The following is a 24,698-nucleotide window of genomic DNA, read 5'->3' as shown; positions in this document are numbered from 1 at the left end:
TTCTCTCTCTCTCTCTCTCTCTCTCTCTGTCTCACACACACACACACACTACGTGTGTGTGTCTTACTCAACGATTTTTAATAATCCATAATAAATTAGAATTATTCTATATCGATTAGATTTTCTATCAAGGAAGATATTATTCGGTTCAGAAATGTAATGACTTTATTGTCGTTAGAGAGAAATGATGAAGGGTACAAGGTAAAGAAAGAGGAAAGAAAGAACTTTTCTTTTATCAACGAGTGCGCTTTCATCCTCTCTCTCTCTCTCTCTCTCTCTCTCTCTCTTTCGAGGAGAAATCTACCTACCGTAAAATCGGCGTCCAAGTTATTTCATGGGAGGATGATCGTCTTCGTAATAATCCATTCCTTCGGCTGATGCAACAGAAATCCATTAATACGTTGGTCTTTCGAGGATGGTTTAAGGACCCACGCGGCATTTAACCTGTTAAACGAAAAATTGGATTTCAAATGAACGGAGTTTCTTGTCACGTTTATTTAACTTTTCTTATGGATTTTTTCGTATATTTTGTTTTTACTTTATTAGAAATGACCAAACGTGAAAGAGTAAAGAAAAGGGAAAGGTGCAAAGGAAAAAAAAGTCTATAGTCTACCGCGTACAAATTACTCTACTTTTCCTTGGTAAATCGACGGCGAACTCAAAATACATTGCATAATATTTTCTGGCATATTTCTCGTTGGTCGACATTATTCTCTGCTACCTCGATGAAGCGCACTGACTTTTAATATTGGATTTTTGTGTCGTCTATACGAGAATACGCTCCTAAACGAGCAAGTTGCGTATCCCTCGCGATATGACGTAAAGGAAAATAAAATGAAAAGAGACAAAAGAAATAGAATTATACAACTGAGCGATTATTTTATTGTCCTCAACTTATCGATTGACACATTCGAGTTCGAGAATACTAATGTATTTTCTACTTCTTCTTCTGTCTTTATTACTCTCTCTCTTTCTCTCTCTCTCTCTTTCGATTTTTAAAGTAGTAATATTAAAACAATTTAAAAAAGCTGGTCGGAAGATTTTATTTTCAAAGGAAAATGCAAGAAATGAAAAAAATAGATCAATGAATGTCAAGTTGAAAAGAATTCTTAATTGGAGAAGTCTTTATTAAAGAATCTTTGGGCTATTAAGTAACTATTTTTAATCAACGATGAGTTTGATAAAAAAGAATGTAACGATCCTTTTTTAACTTAATTCAGATATTGTGTGCGGGTGAGCGTACTTTTATTATATACCTAATATTAATAATATATTTCTCGCAAACATTTACAATACCAAACGACGACAAATGAAGACAGATATCTGAGATAGAGCTTATAATATAGAGGGGTATTTTATTGCTGTTACAACAAATTATTTTTTATTTATTTATTTATTTTTTTTTTTTTTTCTTATTATTGATACGCTTCATATAGCAAAATAATGTCTTTAAAACTAATCTAAAAAGACAAAGCTTTCTATTTGATCAGTCTTTCAAAAGTTATTTAACTTGTCGTTAATAATATCGTCAAATGTATTCGCAAAATATTTTAAACGTTTAATCATTTACTTTAAAAAATTTTCATTTGAAAAATTTATCCAAATAACTGATTTAAAATATCTAAAAATAAAAAACAGGTCAAATAGTTACGTTTCACGTTGGTTTAATTTGAAATTATGATTAGTTATATAAAACAACATGTTACATACTCAGACGTATGATTAAAATTCTAAATTTTCCATTTCATTTTAGATAGAGAATAACGTGTAAACATATATAAAACTTAAAACATCGAGAAGCGTGTGTGTACAAAGCCGATATCTTTGCTTGTTCCGTGATACCTCAATATACATTTATCGCATGCGTGTATAATCTGTCATAGGAAAAGTCTACGCGAATCTTCGCAAGGCCGCGTGTATGTACACGTGCGAGACTCGCACGCAAGCTCGCACGTGTTATTTACCGATCGAATCTCTCCGTCTATACTTCCTGAACTCGTACCAGCTCTGGCATAAATTTTCTTCGTCTACTATTGCGTAGGTGATCGAACTCGCAGCGGACAATGCAATTCCAATCGGAACAAAGAAAAAAAGGAAAGCTCTCTGAACAACAATAAATAAAACATCGAAAAGATATAGTCGTAGCGTTTCTTTAAACGATATTCAAAAGCAACATTTTGAACGAGTAAAAGTAAAATTTGTAAATTAAAAACAAATTTTACCTCCAATGCATCCAACCCTAATTTATGGATCTTGAACATATACAGCTGGCTACGGTTGGCAAATACAAGCGTAAGATGAATTTCCGTCATTATCTTTCGTGTCCATCCCCTTCGTGTCGACTCATCCGAGAACTTCTTAAATTTTACAAAATATCAACAAACCGACGGATAGGTGGACGGACGCAATGGGTGGGATCAAATGTCTTTCATTCATTCTCTCTCTCTCTCTCTTTTTCGTTTTCACTTGTCTGTAAGGTTTATTTCCCCTTTTTTTCTTTACTGAAAGCTCTTCTCGAATCTTGGCTGAAAAACACGGTAGATTCAAAGTCGAGGCGTTGTCATCACTGTTCTCAACGGCATAACGATCTTTCTTCGTTTTTTTTCTTTTCTCTCTTCGTCGCTATGTTCCCTTCTTTCTCTCCCTCTCTCTCCCTCTCTCTCTCTCTCTCTCTCTCTCTCTCTCTCTCTCTCTCTCTGTCTCTTTCCTCTCACGTTCGCGGGCTCGTTCGTTCCTCTTAACTCTCGCCTTCCTTCAACCTCCTTCTTCTTATTTCTCATTCTGAAGTTCGAGCCGAGTGCCCTGGCGTTTTGCGTGTCCCGGCAATTATCCCTTGCGCTCGTTAATCTCTACCACCCCCAACCCACTCTGTCACCCTCTTTCGCTACCTAACCTCTTCATCTCTCTTTCTTTCTCTCTCTCTCTCTTTTTCTCTCTCTCTCTTTCTCTTTCTTTCTCACTCCTCATCACCACTCTCGTACGGCTTAAATGCACGCGCGTTCTGTCAACCTCGTTGTCTCACGTAAGAGCACTCCACGATACTTTTCTCTCTGTCCTCTGCTTTCCCATCCCCCTTCCCCTTTCGTACACTTCGATCAGACAAAAGAAAGCGTTAAGAACCCGTAGATGATGTTTTCTCTAACCTATGACTCATTCGCGCAAAAGGAAATTTTTAAAGCGAACCCCTTTATCAATAAAAACACGATCGAATATTATATTCGCGAATATGAAATTATATAAATTAAATTCCAATGTGAACATTGATATAAAGATTTAAAACTCCCTTAAAATTTCAAGCTCGTCCTTTCGTAAAATTATCAGTTATAAAGAGAGATCAAGAGAGACGAAAATTTTTCCATCAAGTACGACCATCAAATTTAACAGAATGTTTTTCTCACAAATTCAAAATTATCCAGACTCGTAATAGGAAAGATTCAAGGAGTCGACAAATTTAAAGACATTTTTACAACACTTCTATAATTTTGGATCTTAAACGTTCATTGAAGTCGTACATGCTCTCGGTCTCAAGCTCTCCTACGACCATGAGCTTTATTGTGAAGCTTTAAAGCTCGCGTGCTCTGTAATCTTGAGCAGTAGAGGCTATATAATACAGCAATTGCCAGCTCGTTCAAATGGCCGCCTCTCTCGCTGAGGGCGAATCATTTTTCTGCTACTTTCGCGGCAAAAGAACTTCCAGGCCCAGATTGAATCGCGATTTTTTGAGGTAAAAGCAGACGCTCCGTTAAAGGACTCACGTACTATCACTACTTTATGCTGTTTAAATCGTTATCACATACGAGAATTATTACCATCTCTGGAAAATTTTTAATCTAAGTAAATAAGATTTATAATATTCTAATATTTTAATATTTCATATTATAATATTTTAATATTTCATTAGAAACGAACGCGTTCATTTTTACGTTGATAAATAAATCAAACCGTTATACGTACGTTTACGTAACTTCAATAATCCAATCCTGGCTGAGAAAGAAGAATAAATTTTATCGTTAAACTATATCGAAAACTACGTTTTTACGTAACAGCTGTTACAGAAAGCTGTAGAAACGTGATGATAGCACGATTATCAAACGATCTTTCAAGATAGTGGAACCTTCGCAATCAATCTTATCAAGGAAGGGAAAATGTCTCAACGGTCCGTCCGTTACTCTTCGTTCCTTCGAGGCATCATCTTTCTGTTTCCCATATCTGACACCACACCCCCAATCTCTTTTCCTTTCCCTCAACTGCTTGGCGTAGCATCGTCAATGCGATTTCATCGTGACAGCGATCGTTTCCGTCCTGCCCCTTCGAGATCCTGTTTTGCACACGTAGCACGTTTCCTCCGCCCACCAAACCATGCCACTTTATACATTTTTCGTATCGCTTCGGTTTCGCATCGTTTCTCCCTCTCTCTCTCTCTCTCTCTCTCTCTCTCTCTCTCTCTCTCTCTCTCTCTCTTTCTCTCACTCACTACTTCTATCGTACTGACCACGAAATCTCATGTCTCCTTTTAAATCTGCCCTCGGTGATATATTGTTACTATCAATAATAGTCCAGTATTTTAGAAAAGAACAATCACGAAAGTTCGGGTCACGTTTCTTTTTCGAAATTCGAACTTCATTAACTATTCTCTCAACGTTTTCAAACTGTTATCGTATAGGTCAACGGTATCTCAGACAATTTTAATAACTAGTTCAAGCTATCGAATAAACGACCAATGTACGCACGACTTCTCGCATAAAAAGGTTCCATCTACGTGTCCCATTTAATTAGAAATTAAGAGTTTTAATCAGGAAACTTAGTGAGCCTAGTCGGCTCATATTTTCGCACCGATTTTCGGCAACCTCCATTCCCGCAATATTATCACCACTGGCGCAGCCAGAGAACCCACCTTGTACCGGCTAACGTAGCCGCATCGTTCATCGCAAGCAGCAACCTCATATCGTTTTAACTTGCCAACTAATTTTATGAAAATTCCCTTGGCTCTCCATATCATCCGATCGTCACTGCACGTGCTCGAATCCTCTCCCCTCTCTACATAACGTTATCGTATATTTCCGCGATACTCGAAAAACTTCTATTAAATCCTCTCGAGGTGTTCGTTATTACGTACGTCGACACCAGACAATAAAAAAAAAAAGATTACGCTGGTATTGTTCCAGTAAAAACTATCGGAAAATCTTTGATATACGAAAAAAACAGATTCAATTTTACGATTAAAATACGTATTAACGCGTATAACATGATATTACCCATTATTAAAGTTACATAATTTTTATAGATATTTATATTCTCTTCAAGTTTCTTAACGTTCCTCGCTCACGATATATTGCCATATTTTTTTTCATGCGAGACTAATTATGATGAAAAATAAAATGAATCTGAGAAGAAAAACTGACGTTTGAAACGCAAAATTCGATAAAATTCGTAACAAAGAGACTGTCGCGTACAAAATACGTACCCGGTAAAATGCGTTCGCTCGATATTTATTTACTCGATTTACTTTCTTGCAGGTCATGAAATCTCGAACACTACTTATCCTTCCTAGCGTAACTTAATACTCTTGTGCACGGAATAAAGCAGTAAATTATGGCATTTGGGACATTTATGGGTCCGTTGTTTCGCCGGTAACGATCAGCCACCCTTAAAGTATTTCGTGACGTACATTACTTACATATTTCTATCTACTTACAATTAGTCAATCCATTTACATCGTTCGAGAATCACCTTCGTGATTTAACTTTTTAAACGACATTTAATATATTTTTCCTGATTATGAAATTAACATTTGCAATTAATTATAATTTAAATGGACGACGCGTGAGAAAACGATAAAAGAAAACAAATGCGACGTTTCCTCGTCAAACTATCACACATATTTCTATTTTTATGAAGAGAGATGGTACGTTATGGTATCGTTTAAAAGAATAAAAAATAAAATAAGTATAGAGTGCGAAAAGAAATGCCGAAGATATTGGAAAAAAAAAAAAACATAATTTAAAAAAGTTTGTCATAGCCGCGTTCATTAAAATTTCAAACTTGTGAAAGAAAGAAACATGAGTGATCATTTTTAGACATTTATACGTACTGTACGTCTGACACGAACAACCATTCAACTAATAACACTTAATGCTTTGCCGCACTGGAGAAGAGTTTTAAATCACAGGTGACTTTGGTACTCTCTATGGTAGCATACCTTTGCCACTGCCAAGCAAACCGTATACGCCAGCATTTTCGAATGAAGTTTTACACCTTTCCTCTCTCTCTCTCTCTCTCTCTCTCTCTCTCTCTCTCTATTTCTCTTATACTCTTCATTCACTGATATATATTAGTCACCTTTTCTTCTGTTTTACGTCGTTCATACGTCTGAACGTAATAATGTAACCCTTACACGCAAGAAATTATCAAAGTACGATAAATTGTCTCGAAGAAATAAATCACAATCGTTTACTTTATCTTAATCGATTACTATTTTGACAGAATTACTAATACATATAATATTAATCATCAGTATTAAATCATTGTTATCCTCGAAGTCGTTTAAACAAAAATACATTTCAATTTCGTGGTAAAACTTTCTTCCAGAATAACACCTGTATTTTGTCTTTACACTCTTCTCTCTTGTTTTCTTTATTTTTCTCTTATTCTCTTTCTTTCTCTCTATTGAGATCCTCCGTGGAGCTGAAAAAGCCTTCCAATGTTCCCACGCAAGTTATTCACGAATACCGAGCAAAGAATGCATACGATAGATGAACGAACTTCGTAGGAAAGTTTGGCAATGTTACTCGAATAGACAAGTGGTTCTTCTTTCTTTGAGAAAGTTATACCTGATTGAAATATCTTCTTTTTTTTTCTTCTTCTTCTTCTTATCTATATAAAAACAATCTCAAAATGTCGATATTGACTTTAAATAGAGCAAAATATAACACGTAGGAAGAGAGAAATATTGTTTCTTATGATTTGTACAGGTTTCAAAGTCAATTAATTTAACGGTACTATGATAATACTTTATAATGATCTTTTATAAATAATTTACCTCGGATGAAACATAAAATAGAAAAACAATAAATTTTTATTGCATTCTTGTTGAAATCTGTAACGAAGATGAAGGATAGGTTGTAAAAATTTTATGAACCGGTTTATATAAAACCAATCTCATATTATTGGCCGAAACATATCTCCCTCCAATATACGGAAACTCTAACATAGATCAATGAGAGAAATTCATTTTCTATTTATAAAAAAAAAATTCCTTTCCTTTCGATTGGAAAACACAATGATCAGATCGTTAAATATATGTACATCATTCGATAGAAATATTTCGATTAATCAAACACATCGCGCATTGTATAAGACTCGATATAGTTTTCTTTTTTTATTTCTCACAAATAATATTGTGAAAAAAAAATAAGTGTGTACAATTTTCTGTGATACATTAACTACAGACGATTTTAATTCGAGCATAGATAGATCATTTGAACGTAATCAAAGGTGTCATCGGAATAATAATAAGAGAGAAACTCTAGTAAGGGCTGGTTGTTGATCGAAGGGCGTCTTTCTTGAAGCAAGTATTATCGGAATAAAACACGATGACGCGTGTAAGCCCGAAAAAAGAGAGCGCTTTGCGTTCGAGCAACCACGAGCCCTTTTTAATAATTCATTGAACTACACCATCGTTCCATTGCGTAGACATGTTTCTACACGTACAAAGAAAAAATATCACGTGAATGCGTAAACTCTCAAATACATTTTCTCCCTCATCTAGAAAATTTATGAGTTTTAAGTTCTTCGTATCGTTACCTTTTTCTACTATCCATTTCATCTTATATTTGGATATTTTCAAGAATATAAAAAATCTCTATGTTTTTTCAACTATATCTTCGTATTGTTCATTACCTTCGTACATTCAATCATTTGAAAATTACCATCGTTGAAGATAGAACACAAAAGGAAAACCATTGCGACACGTTGATCACGGAAAAGCTTGAATATTTTTATGTGCAAAGGGACACTCGTGAAGCGAACTAACTATAGAAGCGCTCTCGGTCCGTTTTTCATTCCGGTCCCTTTTTTTTCTTGTTGGTCGCTCCTGATTTTGGTCGCTTTACTTTCTCTCTCTCTCTCTCTCTCTCTCTGTCTCTCTCTCTCTCTCTCTCTCTCTCTCTCTCTCTCTCTCTCTCTCTCTCTGCCGATCTTTGGCGTTGAACCATGGCTGGACATTGAGCTTCTACCATCGCTAATGAACTCTATTGAAATGAACCGTCCAACCGATAGTAATTAGCGTTTTCTCTCTCTCTCTCTCTCTCTCTCTCTCTCTCTCTTTCTGTCTCTCTTTCTCTCATGCAACTACTTGTCGTTTATATCTTTTTTCCTTCTCAAGCTCACACTTTTCTTCCTCTTTGCAATTCGATAAAGAGGTCGCAATTATATTTCTAACGTACGTACAATATAACACATAACAGAATGACCGATAGAATGATACGACTGATTAGAACGTTCATAATTAGATATTATTATTATTTGATGAACAAGTTTAAAGAGAAATAGTGAGAGAGAGAGAGAGAGAGAGAGAGAGAGAAATAGAGAGAAACAGTCAGTCATTTTAAACATCAATCTCTAAACTATCAGGTCATTTCACGAAGAGCCAAGCTAGCTGCTAATCAAGCATGAATCTAATATCTACATAAAATTAATTCAAACTGATATTCGCTTGTACGAACAAATTGAATTTTGTGATGTAATAATAGAGCAATGAACGAACCATTCCTGTCTTTTTGTCGGCCACACACCTTCTACGTCCCCTTTATTCTTGATCTGTTTCTCTTTGTAGTCTGACAAGACTATATTACGTTCGCTATTATAGTAGGTATATTACCTGCTGGAATTCAGAGAAAATTATCATTAGTATCGCGCTCGTAGACGCGTCGTTAAACTATACGCCGGCAGGTTCGCTTACCATTTTGAAATTATTCTCTCCCTTTTCCCCTTCCCAACCTCGTCACGCCTTTCATCTCGTCCATCCAAATTTTATTGTACGCGCGCACTTCGTACAAGAAAACGACATTATATATAATAGTATAGCGCGCATACTTCTTTCCCATTAAATCGTCAGTGTATAATATAAAATGGACCGTTACGAGTGTTTATTCACCGTTGAAAATAGGATCTTTCTAAATAACCACTCATTCATCGATATCATATAATTGATAACAAATATTTATTATCGATCGAAAATCGGCGTGAAATATACCAAACAAATTTATCCGAAGTTTCGAATATACAGGGAACATCAAAATTACACACTAGTATGCGTATTATATTTTTATACCTTTTCATTCCTTTCACTAAGTTTGATTAATTTCAATATCACAAAGTGGCTATATCCCTGAAAAATATATACTGTACATTAGAATATCATATAATAGATAATATATTTGTAAAGTAGAAAATATTGAAATTTTATATCTATATAAATAAATACAATTCTATTCAATATTTCTTTACATCGATATTTACAACTCAATATTGTAATATAATATTTAAGATTTGCTAATGGAATAAAGTCGAGATGAAATACATGGATAAAAAGAAAAATGAACGTAATTAATAAAAGTTCTAATTTTATATATAAAAAGAATATATACATATATGTAATGACGTGTGCTCCTTTTAAACAAGATACTTTTAAATAATACACGTGAGACGGTGCAATAGAGAATTCAGTGGTCATCAGATGGTGACTGTAGGCTTCAAAGCGACACGCTTTTGAAAGATATCGAGGGACACGCGAACTCAAAGAACTCTCGTTAGTGAAAAATCATGATCTTGCATGTACACGCAGACTGAACAGAGAGCAGGTGCATTCGATATGATGTATCGCTATAGAAGCGCTATTTATATGGCTTTAAGTGGTAATTAAATGGAGATGGAGCTAGCCGCGTTAATACGTTCAAAATCGATACAGAATGCGCGCCTATAATTCCACAATATTTGATATACCATTTTATTATTGTTAATACATTGAACAATAAATCAAAACGATTATATGCTAAAAGAAATTTACAAAAAGAAACTGCGATTATCTTTTACGAAATCGTTTTGCATCGTTTCTCAAATCACTGCGGATTAAATCACAGTATTTAAAGTATTTAATTGCATCATACAAATCGTTATATTAATTACATTTGTTGGCTGATATTTGAATAAATGCGAGAAAAATATTTCACTCCGTTCTTGTCGCGCGCGAAAATCCAATTTCGCTAATTGCCCGATTATTCTGCTGTTCTACTTTTCAAATGAACAAGTGCGTTTATAAAAACGCGTGAATTAACGCTAGATCTGTCGTTAAGTAAAATCTCTGTCGTTAGTAAAAATAATTTATTATAAAATATAGCATTATAAAAATTGTGTTATCAATCGAAGGATAGCTTCGATAATAGAGATTAGAAAGATTTGATAACTTTTGTTATATTATCGCTTTGTTATTAATTACCTACTTACCACAATTATTAATATTACAAATATATCAATTCGCTGAAATATAAATATTTAAGCGTTAACTAATATTAGATCAATATGTTTATTTAACGTAATTATATATGCAAGATACATTTTGAGATTGTATTAATAAATAATTCCGTCGTAATGTGTTTATAAATGAAATAATCTGTTCTTTATATTTATTAGAGAAATTTATGATTATGATTTGAAGGTTAAATTCCATAAGGAATAATATTTTGAGATAGAAGGTGCAAAGCGAGAAGGTTATAACGGCATATAATTCATATACAAATCCAATTATTGTAACGGGCAGCTAAAGCCTTCCAGCTTTACGCTTTGAAATAAGTTACAACATCTTCCGATTCTGATTCAAGGGAATAGGATTTCCATTAAGCTTTAATAGGTCATTTTCACGAATTCACATACCTCCAGTTTACGAAAATTTCAAGGAACAATTCTCCGTAATATGGGTAGGCATATACATATGTACTGTATATGCTTATATATTTAAAGGATAGACAAGTGCATATGAAAGATGCATTTATCAATTTACAATAAGGAGAATTAACCATCAGTATTTTCTAATTAGAACACTGAAATATTATTTAACAGTACGGAATAATTATCGTCGATAATATTATACAAAAATTTCATGAATTTAAATATATTTTATGCGAGATATAAAAGTTGGATATATAAAACGAAGTTCGAAATAGAAAAGAAAAAATATTTTCGTGGCGATTTAATATTTTGCTCAAACGATTCCGCGTTTCTTCGTTTCTGACCGAGTAGTTGCTCCGAGCTTTTTGGAAGTCGTTCGCAAACTTGACATGCATGCACATACAACCTACGTACAAAAAGACAGAGGCATTCGTGTACAGCTGTGTATAAACGACGGAACGTCTACGGCAGCCAAAGCCGCGAGCGTTTTAATTTACTCTTCCGCAAGGCCACGTTCCTACTAACGTCAGGTCTTTTTCTAAAAGTGTGCATATCCGTATGTTTCTGCGTGTACTTTTTCATTGGAGCGAATGTGCGAGATTATAATGGTCGGAAGCACTAAAGAAAATTAAGTAGTTATTTTGTCTTTGTGATGATAATAACGAACATCTTTCTTTACCTTTTTCTAAAAAGTAACTTATTAATTAAAAAAACATGTGTCATGATCAAAAATGAAAGAAATAAAAAAGGATATGTTTCTTCTTTTCTTTTTTTTTTTTTTTTCAAGGGATCGACACGAATGAGATTATATGTAACTATACGTATATAATATAGAATGCATTTTTTGATTTGCCATATCTTTAAATGAAACTCAATACGACGTGGCATATCTCGTAATAAATGAGCTACTCGATGAGCTATCAGATTTTTTGCTAATTTTTTAAACCTTGCATTACTATAGCAGATCGAATAATTAAAATACCCAAATAATTATTCACAATGAAATCAATTACGAAGTTAATTGCCACTTGAGTCCATTATATTACGTACGCATTCATGCACACGCAACCCAGACGAATTAATCATTGCATAAGAATATATGATCAGTGATAATGCATTATTGATCGTTCGATAAATAATATCAAATTAGAAATAATTTGATAAGCTTATTTTAAAATAAACATTTTATTTTAGATATAGGACCGACGTTTTGTTCGTCGTCGGTTGGTATGCCATTGGGTGATAACGCTTTATCGACAGACTCGAGTAATTAACGACTATCCGGTCTATGGCTCGGACTTTTGTAGATGGTTATTTCGTGCGGTCTATCTACATCTTAGAACGTTACGACCTTTACGACCATGGTATCGTTAGCTATCCCGTAAATCAAAGTCCCGACAGGTAGCATCGTCTAAGGAAGTAAACGTAGTCTTGTTATACGAAAGAAAAAGTTGAGGCAAGGAAGTCCCTTATCTTTTACCTCTTAAAGTGAATCAAGAGATTATTACTTTATGAAAGGCAAACAAAATAAATTGTACAAAAAAAAAGTATGAATATAAAAATTAAATAAGAGAGACAAATATATTCGACTAAATTAAATTAACATTTACAGAAATGACGAATATGTTAAAAATTTCTATCATAATTAAAATAATTTACAAACTATATTGGAAACTTGCTGAAATAATATTCGAAACTATTGAAATTTTATATTTCTAATTGCAAATATTTCTATATTTTAAAAACCCTATGTTTGAAATCAAGAGATCCGACGAATTTATAATATATTAATATCAAAACTGGTTTGATATTAATCAAATCGCTGAAATCAACATATGAGTATTACGTTTGCGAGAAAATAATTTTGTTCAAAATCAAATTCAAGAATCAAGCATTACACACACACACACATACACACACACACACACATATACATAACGAAATATTATAAATCTAAAATAGTTAAAGAGCAAATCGATAAATCTACTAATCCAATTTTACTGACAACTTAATAAGAGAGTCGACACGAACAGGAAGCTGTCTTTTTCCTTTGGTCTTTATCGGTCTTCAGAAAATTGTCCTCCATCGTTCGATACATTAATCTTTCCTGTGTCAACGTCTGGTATACAACTTTAAAGGAACTAACGATCCTCTTGCTTTCAACACAATAACCTACGTGTTTCATAATAACGAACGCCGCAAGCTGTGAACGGTTGTGCATAAATTCGTTATCAGCCGATTAACCGTAACAATGAACTACATTTGAGTTAAGTGAAATATCGATAATGATATTAGAAATTATCGGAGTTTTTGTTTTATCGAAGATAAAACAAAAAAAAGAAATAAAAGAAATAAACAATTTAAAACAATGTCAGAAATAAATATAAGTATATTCGTTTATTGCTAATCGTATTCGTGATATATTTACAAATAAAAGGAAGGATCGAAAGGTTAGGAAGATATTTCGTATTGAGCGAAAAGAGAGAGAGAGAGAGAGAAAGAGAGAGAGTTTGGTCGTAATATATTCAACGGCTGATCAAGGCGACTTTAAGTTTTTAAAATCGCCATAAGTAACGTTAGATAAGAACGCGTGAAGTTCCTAACTATATTCCAGAACAACGACCGAGAAGGCGAATAAAGCGTGAGGAGTGGAAAGTAGCGGTAAGAAGGAGAAAGAAAGGAGAGGAAGAAAAAAGAGCTTCAACTTTTTGCAAATGGACCAAGTTCTTGCGAATTGCCCGAGATCGTTTTAACAAATAATACGAAAGCGTACTTCCAAGTTTCGTTGGAGCGAGTATTAAAGGAGATAACGTTTGATGTCGAACGTACTCTAAGCATCTAAAAACTGTTGGCCCTTTTCTTCGCACTTTTTTTACTCTCTTTTCTTCTTTACTTTTTTCTTCTTCTTCTTTTTTTCTTCTTTTTTTTTTCCTTTGTTTTTTTTTTTATTAAACGAAAAAGTGTGTATCCTCTTACAAAAAGGATTACCCAGTACGAAACTATTTACCGATTTAAACATCCTATAAATCTTTCCTTCTAGTTCAACGAAGATTTTACTTAAGGACCGTTCGCCCTCTGCTCCCTCAAAATTTATCGCTTTATTTAAAACCTTGCACGGCCGAATACCCTGGGCCACTAGAAACGCGCTTAATTTTGCACCTTTCTAACTATTTACCGTTTTCTTACACGCCAAGGCCTACAAAAAAGAACTATCCACCGTCGCCTTTATTATTTCGGTCAAACCGATGCTTCTCGATACACGAAGGAGCTATTACTGTCGGTATAACGAACCTATTAAGAGCAATGATAACACGATAAAAAATTACTATTTTTAGAAGAGTACTCATGTAAATTCATTCTTTCGTTAAAGATTCAAATCCTCGAAACTGATTTAGCCCGTACGATAATTTCATAAATATTTACGAGCTTTTCGATGGTGAATGGAATCGAAGCGACTAGTTTTATTGTTTCAACTATCGAACATTCTATTATTCTTGTCGAAAATGCAAAAATGTCTACGGAGTTTTATATTTATTATATTATATTTGTATAATCGTCTGAAATGATGGCATCATAAACAAGAGGTAAACTATTACAAAGATACATTTAAACTTTACTTCCGTTTTGATTTCTGAACTGTACAAATTTATGAATGTACTAGATATAATATCTTAATTATTAACAATTCACATAGACAAGAAACACTCTACGTGCTCTTTTAGCCTGTTGAAGAATGAAACTTTGTAGCGTAATTAACGCCATTTACCTTGGAGATGGTTCCAAATTGGTGGTACATAGTCGTAATTGCGGGAACGTTAATTACCTATGCGGAAACCAGCACGGTTAGAAAATCGAATATTACGCTAGCCGTTGTTCGTGGCAACACCGAATTGAGAATCTTTACGAGTTCCTAGGCGACAGTAAAAATTGTCGTAGTCTTCTAATCCATCCGTAGTCATCCAACGAGTACGAATGAAAGGAGCGATGTCATAAAACCGGGCCCGAGGCAACGAATTTGGGCCTCGTGCCAATCCTTACACGTATCCTTCCTCATATCGGAGGAGAATTGCTTTTTAACGATTCCATGCTATGGCCGAGAAAGAGATTGGTCGAATATTCATCTTGCTCGCATATGCGAATCATTGAGCTAGACGGTCGTAATTTTGACAACATCGTAGAATATTAAATGCGTTGTTCCTAACAATTCCATAATTTCAATTCATATTCGTGATATCGAAGAATTTAATTCAATTCGAAATCATCTTTTATTGCTTCTATGTATGATTTTCATGAAAAAACAAAAAAAAACAAAAAAAAAAAAAAAAGAAAAAAAATGACGGAAAACAAACATTCGAGAATTATTGATTTTATACGTGCGCCATTGATAGAGATCGTTTGATCCTGGTGACGTCGTTCTTTGTTAGAAGAAAAAAAAAAATTATAGATTTAAAAAGATCGATCATAAACGGGCACGCACAAATAGACGAATTTTTAGTTGACTATAATATTTTGGCACATAAACCGGTAGCCGTGAATAGCCACGTAATGTACACGCTTTCGTTCAATGTACCAGCTAGCGATAGAAAGCCTTATATTTCAGTATCGTCATTAAATGAAAAGCGAATGGATTCTTTCGATTGTCTCGCGTCATTTGGCTTTTTACTACCCTTGCTTAACGGTCTCTCCTATCGGACGTAGATAGAGATACCCAACTCCATCGACAGCGACAGCTTTTCGCTCGGATAATTCGTTATTTCATCGCTCCGTATTTCGCTTCCGCACATCTAGCCTTTTCTTTTATCGTATTACGAAAAGAAACGATATACGGATATTCAAGGGAGATCTCTCTCGGTAGTAAAAATTCAGCCAGGACAATCTTTCTCCGAGCAAAATCTCGAGAATTAAAGAAACGTTATATCGACTTCCTGAAGTTTATGAAAATAGTTTTATGAAAAAAAAAAAGAAAAAAGAAAAGAAAAAAGTAAGTTGAAAATTTCTCTAAATTTAAAAGGAAAAAGATAGTATTCAAAATATGTTTTAATAGAAAATTGAGAATACATTATCGTCGATTCAATTACATTTCAAACAAATCCGAAGAATATTTCTCATGTTATCCCACTTATAATTTCCTTCTGTCCACCAGATATTCAAACGAATAAGAAAATAAAAAGAAAACTGGCTAAAAAGAAACGAAAGAGAAAATACTTACGCAACATTGCAAATTCAAAAGAAAACGTATCATCCTTCTTAACGGGCGAGCAATCAAAAGGACATTCGTTCGAGGGTTATGTTCGTAACATACCATCGAAGAGGTTACTACAGGACGATTCACTGCCTCTCGACTGCACTCGTTTCGCCTTCCTTTTCTTTCTTCCATCTGTTTGACATAACCATCTCTTTTTCTTGGATTTATTCACACATGGGAAAACTCTTTGAGTGACCACATGCGGTTCTACGTTTTCGTCTCTTTGAAGAAAAAACACATCTTTTTATAAAAGTTTCTTTTTCGCAAGAGGCAATGAGAGGAAGAAGCGGAAAGGATAAAAAGCGAGGAAGAGTGAAAGAAGGATCGAAGGTAAAGCTGTGCCAGTATAAAAGGTAAATGTCACGCGAACGTAATTTATTTACGCGGCTCGAAGAGGTGATGGATATGTCGGTAGCGATAGGAGATTCCACGATAACTCGAATCAATCGATATCGCTTGGCTTGAAGGGACAATGACATCGTTGCGTTATTTTAGCTACACTCTGGATATTAGTAAGGAATATTAGTGTTGGAAATTTCATTTTATCCATATTAAACGATGAGGGGATTCAGCTTTAATTCGATTCATCAATGATATTACTACGAACGAATACATTAATTTGTCTCTTCAAAGATTACCAGTTTTCATACGAATCCCAAGGGTACATATTTTCTACGCGAGTCATCGAAGAGAGCACGTAGCGTGTACGAGCGCACGTGTCTCTCTTATTGTTAGCCGCTAGCTCTTCGTTGTGGTTTCTCCCAGAAAGGGAGAAAAAGGGAGACATAATAAAACCCTTTATGTGATCCCGTATCCCTCGTGCAAAAGACACTGAAGGCAAACCCCCCGTTCTAGTTTTTGTCCTCGGCTTAAGCTATATCTCTCCTTAGCTTCTTACTCGCGTGACTCCTCCTCAGACATAATAAAGCCCACCCTCGCAGCCTTGCTTTCTTCTTCTTCTTCTTCTTCTTCGACGTAACTGTTACTACGTCCCTTCTAACGTAGCACAGTTTTTCTTTTTACAGCTTTCTTCCTTCTTTTTCTTTTCAATGGGGTTCGTTTCCCTTAACGACAAGAAAGATGACAATCATGAAACAGCATCGCTACTTTGACGCAAATTCGAACGATTTATTGTCGTGATCTTAAGAAACTGCGTCGTTCATAAAATAATATGAATTAATAGAAACACATTTTCACTCATGAATCTAAATCGTGCATCACTAAGAGCGCTCTTTAATTGAAAATAATAATTCTTAAAACGAACTCTAATAAGAACATAGAACTTGTTATCTAATTTCCAATTAATTTTTAAATTTCATGGAGCAAGTTTTAACATCAGATTATATAGTTTTCGACATACTTAACGTTTATACATTCGGTAAGATGTTTCTTCTATGAAGGTTCAAAGTCAATTGCCTCGTTACGTCTTAACACGTCGACCGATTGCTTTCTATTTTTTTGTTTTGATAAATTCGAGGAATTAGCTTTTCATGTAAACATTGTCTCAAGAAGACTATCCCAAACAAAGAACATCTATTCAAGGAAAAGATAAGAAATCTCTTACAATATATATATATATATATATATATATATATATATATATATATATAGGAATGAGTGAGAGAATAGATAGCGGAGTGGGAGAGAGAGAGCAAAAGGAAGAGAGAAGTGTGAACGAGGCAAAACAAATAACAGATAAGCCTTGAAAGACGACGAATGTCGACAAAGCGAAAAGACTACCAGTCGAAGTAGTTGAGTGTTAGCTGTTAAACGTTTTTAATACTTTATCATCTATCTATATATCTTTATTTCTTTTAATTAAATCAACAGTTATATATATGTACGTAAGTCTGAATTTCCTTCTCTCTCTCTCTCTCTCTATATATATATATATATATATCACGCATACATATATATTTCCTTTTTCCTTCTCATTCCATGTACTATGATAGAAAGTCACAGAAACGGACAGATGGTCGACCAGTTAAAAAGTGAAAGAAGATATGGGATACATAGAAATGAGAAAAAAAGTGCAAAAGACACTTTTCAGAGTGGATACTAGAAAGATCACGGATAAGCTGCACTTTCGAAAAAAACCTTGTACCCGGAAATGACATGGCGAAAGAACTCAGAGATATCTACGCTCTCGTTAGCCGAGCTTGATTGCACGTTCTTCCCAAAGAGCGTATTCGAAGCAGATAGCTCTCGACTTTCGTGTGCTCTCCATTGCAATATCGAACAACAAGAACGTCAAAACTCTATGCAAAATAAGGTAATACTATTAATCAACGAAATGAAAAATTTTTAGTATAATATTAGGAAGAATATAAAATAATTATTGGCACAGTCGTTATTATCGTGAGAATATATATATATATATATATATACATAAATTATTATAGTATAAGAAAACTAGAACAAACTTTTCAAATAAAAAAATATATAAACATCTCAGGCGTTGAAACTACGAAAAAAAAAATAGAATAGCGTCGATGAATCAATCTCATCACGAAAAGTTACGGACTTGCATAAATATATCCTAACGTGTATTATCCATGAATGACGTCAAATTGATTAGCACATCCACGAACGTTCTTCGACGACCATATATACGTAAATGTTCGGTCAAGGAACGGTCACGGTACGATTGTATATAAATAAACTTTAAAACGTCTATTTAAAATAAGAATTAATTGATAGATCGAACGAAAGATGATAAAAATAATAGACTATATTTCCGTACATTATTATTTTATTAAATTAATTTTAATTATTATTGATCATTATATTTTATCTGTGACTGAGCGAATTCGTCTAAAGATCACGATGGTTAAAATTGCGAGTATATTTTAATAACTAATGTAACGAAGTATAACGCGAACGTTAAAACAAAATCATTTTCTCGATAACATATAGATAAGAAGTCTAAAACGAAGCGAGCATGCAAAGTTAATGACGTTAACCAGAGGGATAAAAAAAAAAGGAAAAGGTAGCAAGAAGTTTTGTGACGTGTGTCAAACGCAAGTTCCGTCGCGTCGGGTTAAAACGAAAAACGATCTCAAAAGTCTCGAGAATGAGGAAAAGAGGGAAAACATGGACATTTTGTGAGAAAAGATAAAAACGTGTGGCTCGTGTATATGCCTGGCACTTGCAGCAACATAGCCAATAATCGTCTTGCCGGCAGTGATCATAACGATTATGGTGTAAGAGTGCTTGTTGAACGAGCGTAACATTATTATAAAAGAGCCAAGATGTAACTGTAGCAAACGGAAAGCTCGACTTTCTGGGGAAACAAACGACGTGAACGTTTCGCGATGAAAGTACTTTCTGAAAATCGTTCCCAACATAGCGAACAACCATTAGCGCGATTATGTCACCAAGAAATAAGGCGAATATGTGAACCCGCTAGGTTATTTATGAAACGTTTTAACGAGTTACACCGAAAGATCGTAATATACCTTTTTTTTTTTTTTTACAAAACTCTTTTATTTTCTCTTAACAAAACTTTAATAAAAACTATGAAAATCTCGTGAGATCGTTATCTCCTCGTCTATTTATATTTCACTAAAAGGATATATTTCGTCAGGTCCTGCCAACGTCAATTTCTTTATTACTATTCGAAAATATGCTTCTTCCTATCGGAAAAAGTACGCTTGATGCAATCCTTTCTCTCTCGTCTCTTCCAACACATCTAATTTAAGCAACATTATTAGCCTGTTTGGAAAAAGAGAAGAGTTATTATACCTAAATTGTCTATATATTGTAACTGTAAACACAATCTTTTGTCCCAGCCAAGTTACGGCTTCTAAAATACAATGGAAAGTACAGAAAGGTGACTAGGTATTCTACTCTAAGATAATAGATGCTTTGTCGGTAGTGGTAGTCAAGACGTAATATTTGATAACAGCAAGGTTTAATACCACTTGTCTCGGTGGTAACTTCATTAAGTAAAATCGTAGGCGTTCGTGAATTCAATTACAATAGCAATGTCAAGAAAACTATAGCAACATTAGGTAATAATACATATGAAATGACATGAACTTCGATGACAAGCTTTTTGTTAGTTTCGTCGATACGATCGTCTTCCGAAGGAAACTTTACGATGTCGAAATAAAATGTTGCATCTTGTCCGAGAGATATCATCAATGTTGCTTACTTCCCTATTTCAAAGTACTTCCTACACAAGAGTTTGGATTAGAAATTGTGAGTATAACGCTATTTGCTGCAGTAGAAAGGTCGGAGTACCGTAAAGCAGCGTAACGTTCACCGGCAGTACTCAACGAAGAAAGGAGAAGTACATTCTGGAAGAAACGAATGACCTTCGAATGTTCACGAGGACTCTCCAATTTCCTACTATTCACGTACCGACGAGAACTTCGCTCAAAGATCTCCACCCATAGGAGAATAAGGTTCATCCTGTTCGTCTACCATCTTTATATTGCTCCTTTTTATATCTACATATATTTTCTCCGTTAAATTGTTATAAAAAAAAAAAAAAGAAAAAAGTAATATTTTTCCAAAATGCCGAAAAAAGAACGTCGACGTTTTTTTTTTTTTTTTGGTGAAACCATTGATTAATAAGATTAAAAGATTGACTTCGAAAGAACAATACGAAGTTAAGAATTAGTATTTTGATTTTAATGAAATTTAAAATCTTTCGAATTTTGTTAGGATAGCGTTACGGGAACTTCCATTTTCATTGAAAGTTATAACGTATAAACCTTTTTTTTTTTTTTTTGTAATAATGATTTTGTAAGAAATTTTCAAAGATCGTATCGAAAAAGTTTTGATTGTAACCGGCATAATAACCGTATATATATATATATTATCGAGCGAATTCAGGAAATCTGGATTTACTTGAAAGATTCATTCATGTCTATCAGTAATCTTTTATTAAACGTTAATCTTTACAAGATAGACGGGAAGCGTACGTTAATATATCCTATGCTGTCTTCTTTTCAAGAAAGACAAATCGATATGTAAGTATAAAAGATCGGTGTGTCGGCCTTTGATAAAACAAATCGTCGTTATCGTAAGCATTCGTTTCATCCGCATACATATCTTTTTCATCCTTCGTGAGACATCGCCGATGGATCAGCCAAGTAGCAAATAATAGATATATAAATCGACGCTGCCAAACTGAATAATTTGTCCGTATCTAGCGAGCACAAACACTCACCTTTCAGCCCGTCTATTTTCTATGTAGAAGAAACGTTTTCAAACGTATAGTGATGCGTACTATCCCACAGTCTCGTCTTTCACCCACCATCCACAAATTCAAGCTTGCACCTTCCCTTTGACCATTCACCTCAGAATACCTCGATCCATTCCTCTTGCTGGTTTGATTATTCTTCGATCCTCCTATATGCGAAACCACAAGTCTCGTTTTCTTCTTCTCCTTCTTTCTCTCTCTCTCTCTCTCTCTTTCTCTCTTCCTTTCTTTCTCTCTCTCTCTCTCTCTCTCTCTCTCTCTCTCTCTCTCTCTCTATCTGTCTTTCTTTTTCTAGGCCGCGCGCGGGCGCGCGTACACCTGAGTCAACTCGACTCACAACGTTGACTTAGACATAGAGTGTTACTACTGAAAATATTGACACGAAGCAAGTGACGCGCAAACCAATTTCGCCCGTTCTCTATTCTCTTCCTAAACTTTTCCTTCTTCTTTTATCAGTAAGAAAAGTCGCAATAATTCATGGTGCTATAATATTAAGTACATCAGTGACAAGAGGACTATCGGAAACGATCATCTAAACGAATGATTTATCAACATTACTATATCTTTATTGGTTATTATTATTATTTTTGAATGATAAAGAAACTTTGAGACTAATTGTTTCTTCTCAAGAAAATTTGTTTATTCGTATTAATGTCTCCTTGAAATAGATAATGTAAAGTGAGCAATCATTCTGAAAATGGTTTCGTAAGTGAACGCATTTTACTTCGTTTCTGAAATAAAGATCTGTTAATATCTGAAAATGGGATTCGATCAATATTCGTTCCAACTTCGTTCTGTCTTTTCTAAACGATCACATATACGTTGGCGAAAAGCGAGTAACACTTGAAAAATTACACATAAGTTTTATTACTGTAAACTTAAAACATTCATTGTACATTCTTAGAAATGTTCTCTGAAAATATTGATCGGCTTGATTTATATTTAAATTTGAAATAATGTTGAATCTCGAATATTAGAAACAATCAAGTCGAGTTTATATTCGAATACGTTCAATGATTTAAAATTAATTCATTGAATTTGACAATTCGCTTGTGTTAATCTAAATGAAAAAAAAAAAGAAGAAGAAGAAGAAGAAAATGTAATGTGAAAAATCCAACCCTTAATCGTAAAAGAGTATGGATTATGCGTGACTTTCGATCGGAAATCTTTTTAAAAGGGAATCGATTTAAAGTCCACGAAAGATAGGAAGAAAGAGAGAAAACGTTTCCTCGAACGATCGTTCGAGCGCACCTAAGCGAGAAACCTTTTTCCAAAGGTTCGCCCGTATCGTACCATTAACTTTACTAAGCGTCGCTAAACTAACCGTAGTGGCAACAGTTTTTCTTCCTATACTCGATCCTCTCTGGTAAACTTTTTCCGAATGGAAAGCCGTTCAGACGTCGCGAGGTACTCCCTCACGCACACATACAACGGACGAACGTTCGGTAATACATGCGCACACACAACTAAGAGACTGGCGGATACGCTCATAGAAGTCGAATCCACATTCGTTTTAGTGTTCAGACGCGTTAAACCACCTCCCACTCCCACCCTCTCTCCCACACCGCGCTTTCCTCTGCCCGCTTTCTCGATCTGCCTCGACAAACCGAAAAAGAGAGAAAAGAGAGATTCCTGAGCCTCGTCGGCGAGCATTCAGAAGGAAGCAACGTTGAGCTCGAGGGAAACGCTTTACGATTGAATTCAGTTATGTAAAGGACCGCACGAATTTTGCCTTTCGTTAAATCACCGAGAAACGACGAAGAGGATGAAGATAACAATGGTGGCGAACAGAATAACTTGCCATTCGTGCGACCACTCGTCTTTGACAATCTTTCTTTGAATAACTTCCGAACGGTTTACCCTCTACTTTGCTCTCGGGGTTTAACGATGACGAGTCCCTTGATTTATGACATTTGTTCGCAGTTATTAAACTTCGTGATGCAGCATGCCTCCAGAAAGTAAAGAAGAAAAATATTGTCGTTCGTGTTGGCGATGTAATCATAATTGATTTTTATGCAAGTTTAATAGGTATACATATAGCTTTTCTATTCTATCCTTTTATAGACAGAATCAAGCAACGATTTTTACAATATACGTTTTGTTATTCGATGTAGACTTTTACTGAAGATGGAATAGTGAAAATATCGTATGTTCGATGACTTGGATATTGTATAACGTGTATCAAAAAAAGAAATGTCTACTGTCTCTTCGTACGTAGTTTCATTGTCAATAGAATAAAACGACGACTATAATCGATCCAACAAATGCTATTTTTACAGCCAAGAATACTTTCTTTCCTGGATCTGTCGTGAACTTTATTACAATCGATAGTCTGAGTAAATGTGTTTTACTCTTCCGCAATTCAACTAGATTGCATTGAAAACAATAATCATTTATTCATATTTTACACGCATAGACGATGATTCTAAAATGTTTTTGCGAATTTGAAACCGTCGTTTCAAAACCATCAAAATAAACATTTTGAAATCGTCTGTTCGTTAAATAAAATATATTTTAAAAATCGATTATTCTCTACAGACTAATTTTTTTTCCAGATCGTAAAGTTTAACTCGTGAAATTATAAACTTAACTACAAGCATAAAAGGTCTCGAAAAAGAGTAATCGATTTGTAAAATTTTAATCCAATTAAGAACTTTTGCTTCAATTTGATCCTATATTATATACGAAATTCCAAAATAACCGGATTATTCGTAATAAATTGTTTGCAAATTTTTTACGTGAACGAGATGTATTCAACTAACACGATAACTAAATATTCAACTGGCTTTTTAATAAAGGATATGATAGAAATAGTTGATGAATCCGAGAAAGCATTGTTGCGCATATGTCATTTATTTCGACGAGCTTTTAAACCGCAGAACTGTATATTTGTCTCGAAAGAAGAAAGGAACTAACGCCAAAGAGATTTCTAAGGCTCCCAACGAGAAGGGTTGGAGTAATCATGGAAACTGTTAACTGTTGCGTGGTATTACTTTACATCTAACAGGAACGCCTTCGAATCGGAGAAAGTATGCATCCATTTTCCTCACTACTTTCCTTATCTGCAAGCGGAATACTCGAAGGAAGTCGAAACTATAATTTATGCGAATTCGCAGCACGAAATATCGGTGATTCCTGTCGGGATTACGCGACAACTCAAATCCGGAGGGTACTACACCCTCTTTCCCCGTCGTCCGTTAATGAAATTCTACAGAGATGGTTATTGGCCGAATAGAGTTGAGATCAAGTCAGCGCTTGGATGCCTACGTTCGGCCGCACCCGGGCGACGACGTTTAC

At 34.6% G+C, this 24,698-nt stretch overlaps 1 protein-coding gene and 1 long non-coding RNA gene across 4 annotated transcripts in view; both read left to right on the top strand.

Moving 5' to 3' along the window:
- The window catches only part of LOC124427551 (nephrin-like), a 283,707-nt gene that overhangs the window by 149,039 nt on the left and 109,970 nt on the right, over positions 1 to 24,698 (top strand). The window lies entirely within an intron of this gene.
- Positions 17,858 to 23,803, top strand: LOC124427556. The gene is made up of 3 exons (XR_006942985.1): positions 17,858 to 18,029; positions 18,142 to 18,461; positions 19,106 to 23,803. It is a non-coding gene; the product is annotated as an uncharacterized LOC124427556 (long non-coding RNA).

This window comes from Vespa crabro, chromosome 10, assembly GCF_910589235.1.
Source record: "Vespa crabro chromosome 10, iyVesCrab1.2, whole genome shotgun sequence".
Lineage (NCBI taxonomy): Eukaryota > Metazoa > Arthropoda > Insecta > Hymenoptera > Vespidae > Vespa > Vespa crabro.
This window is presented reverse-complemented; position numbering and strand designations above follow the sequence as displayed.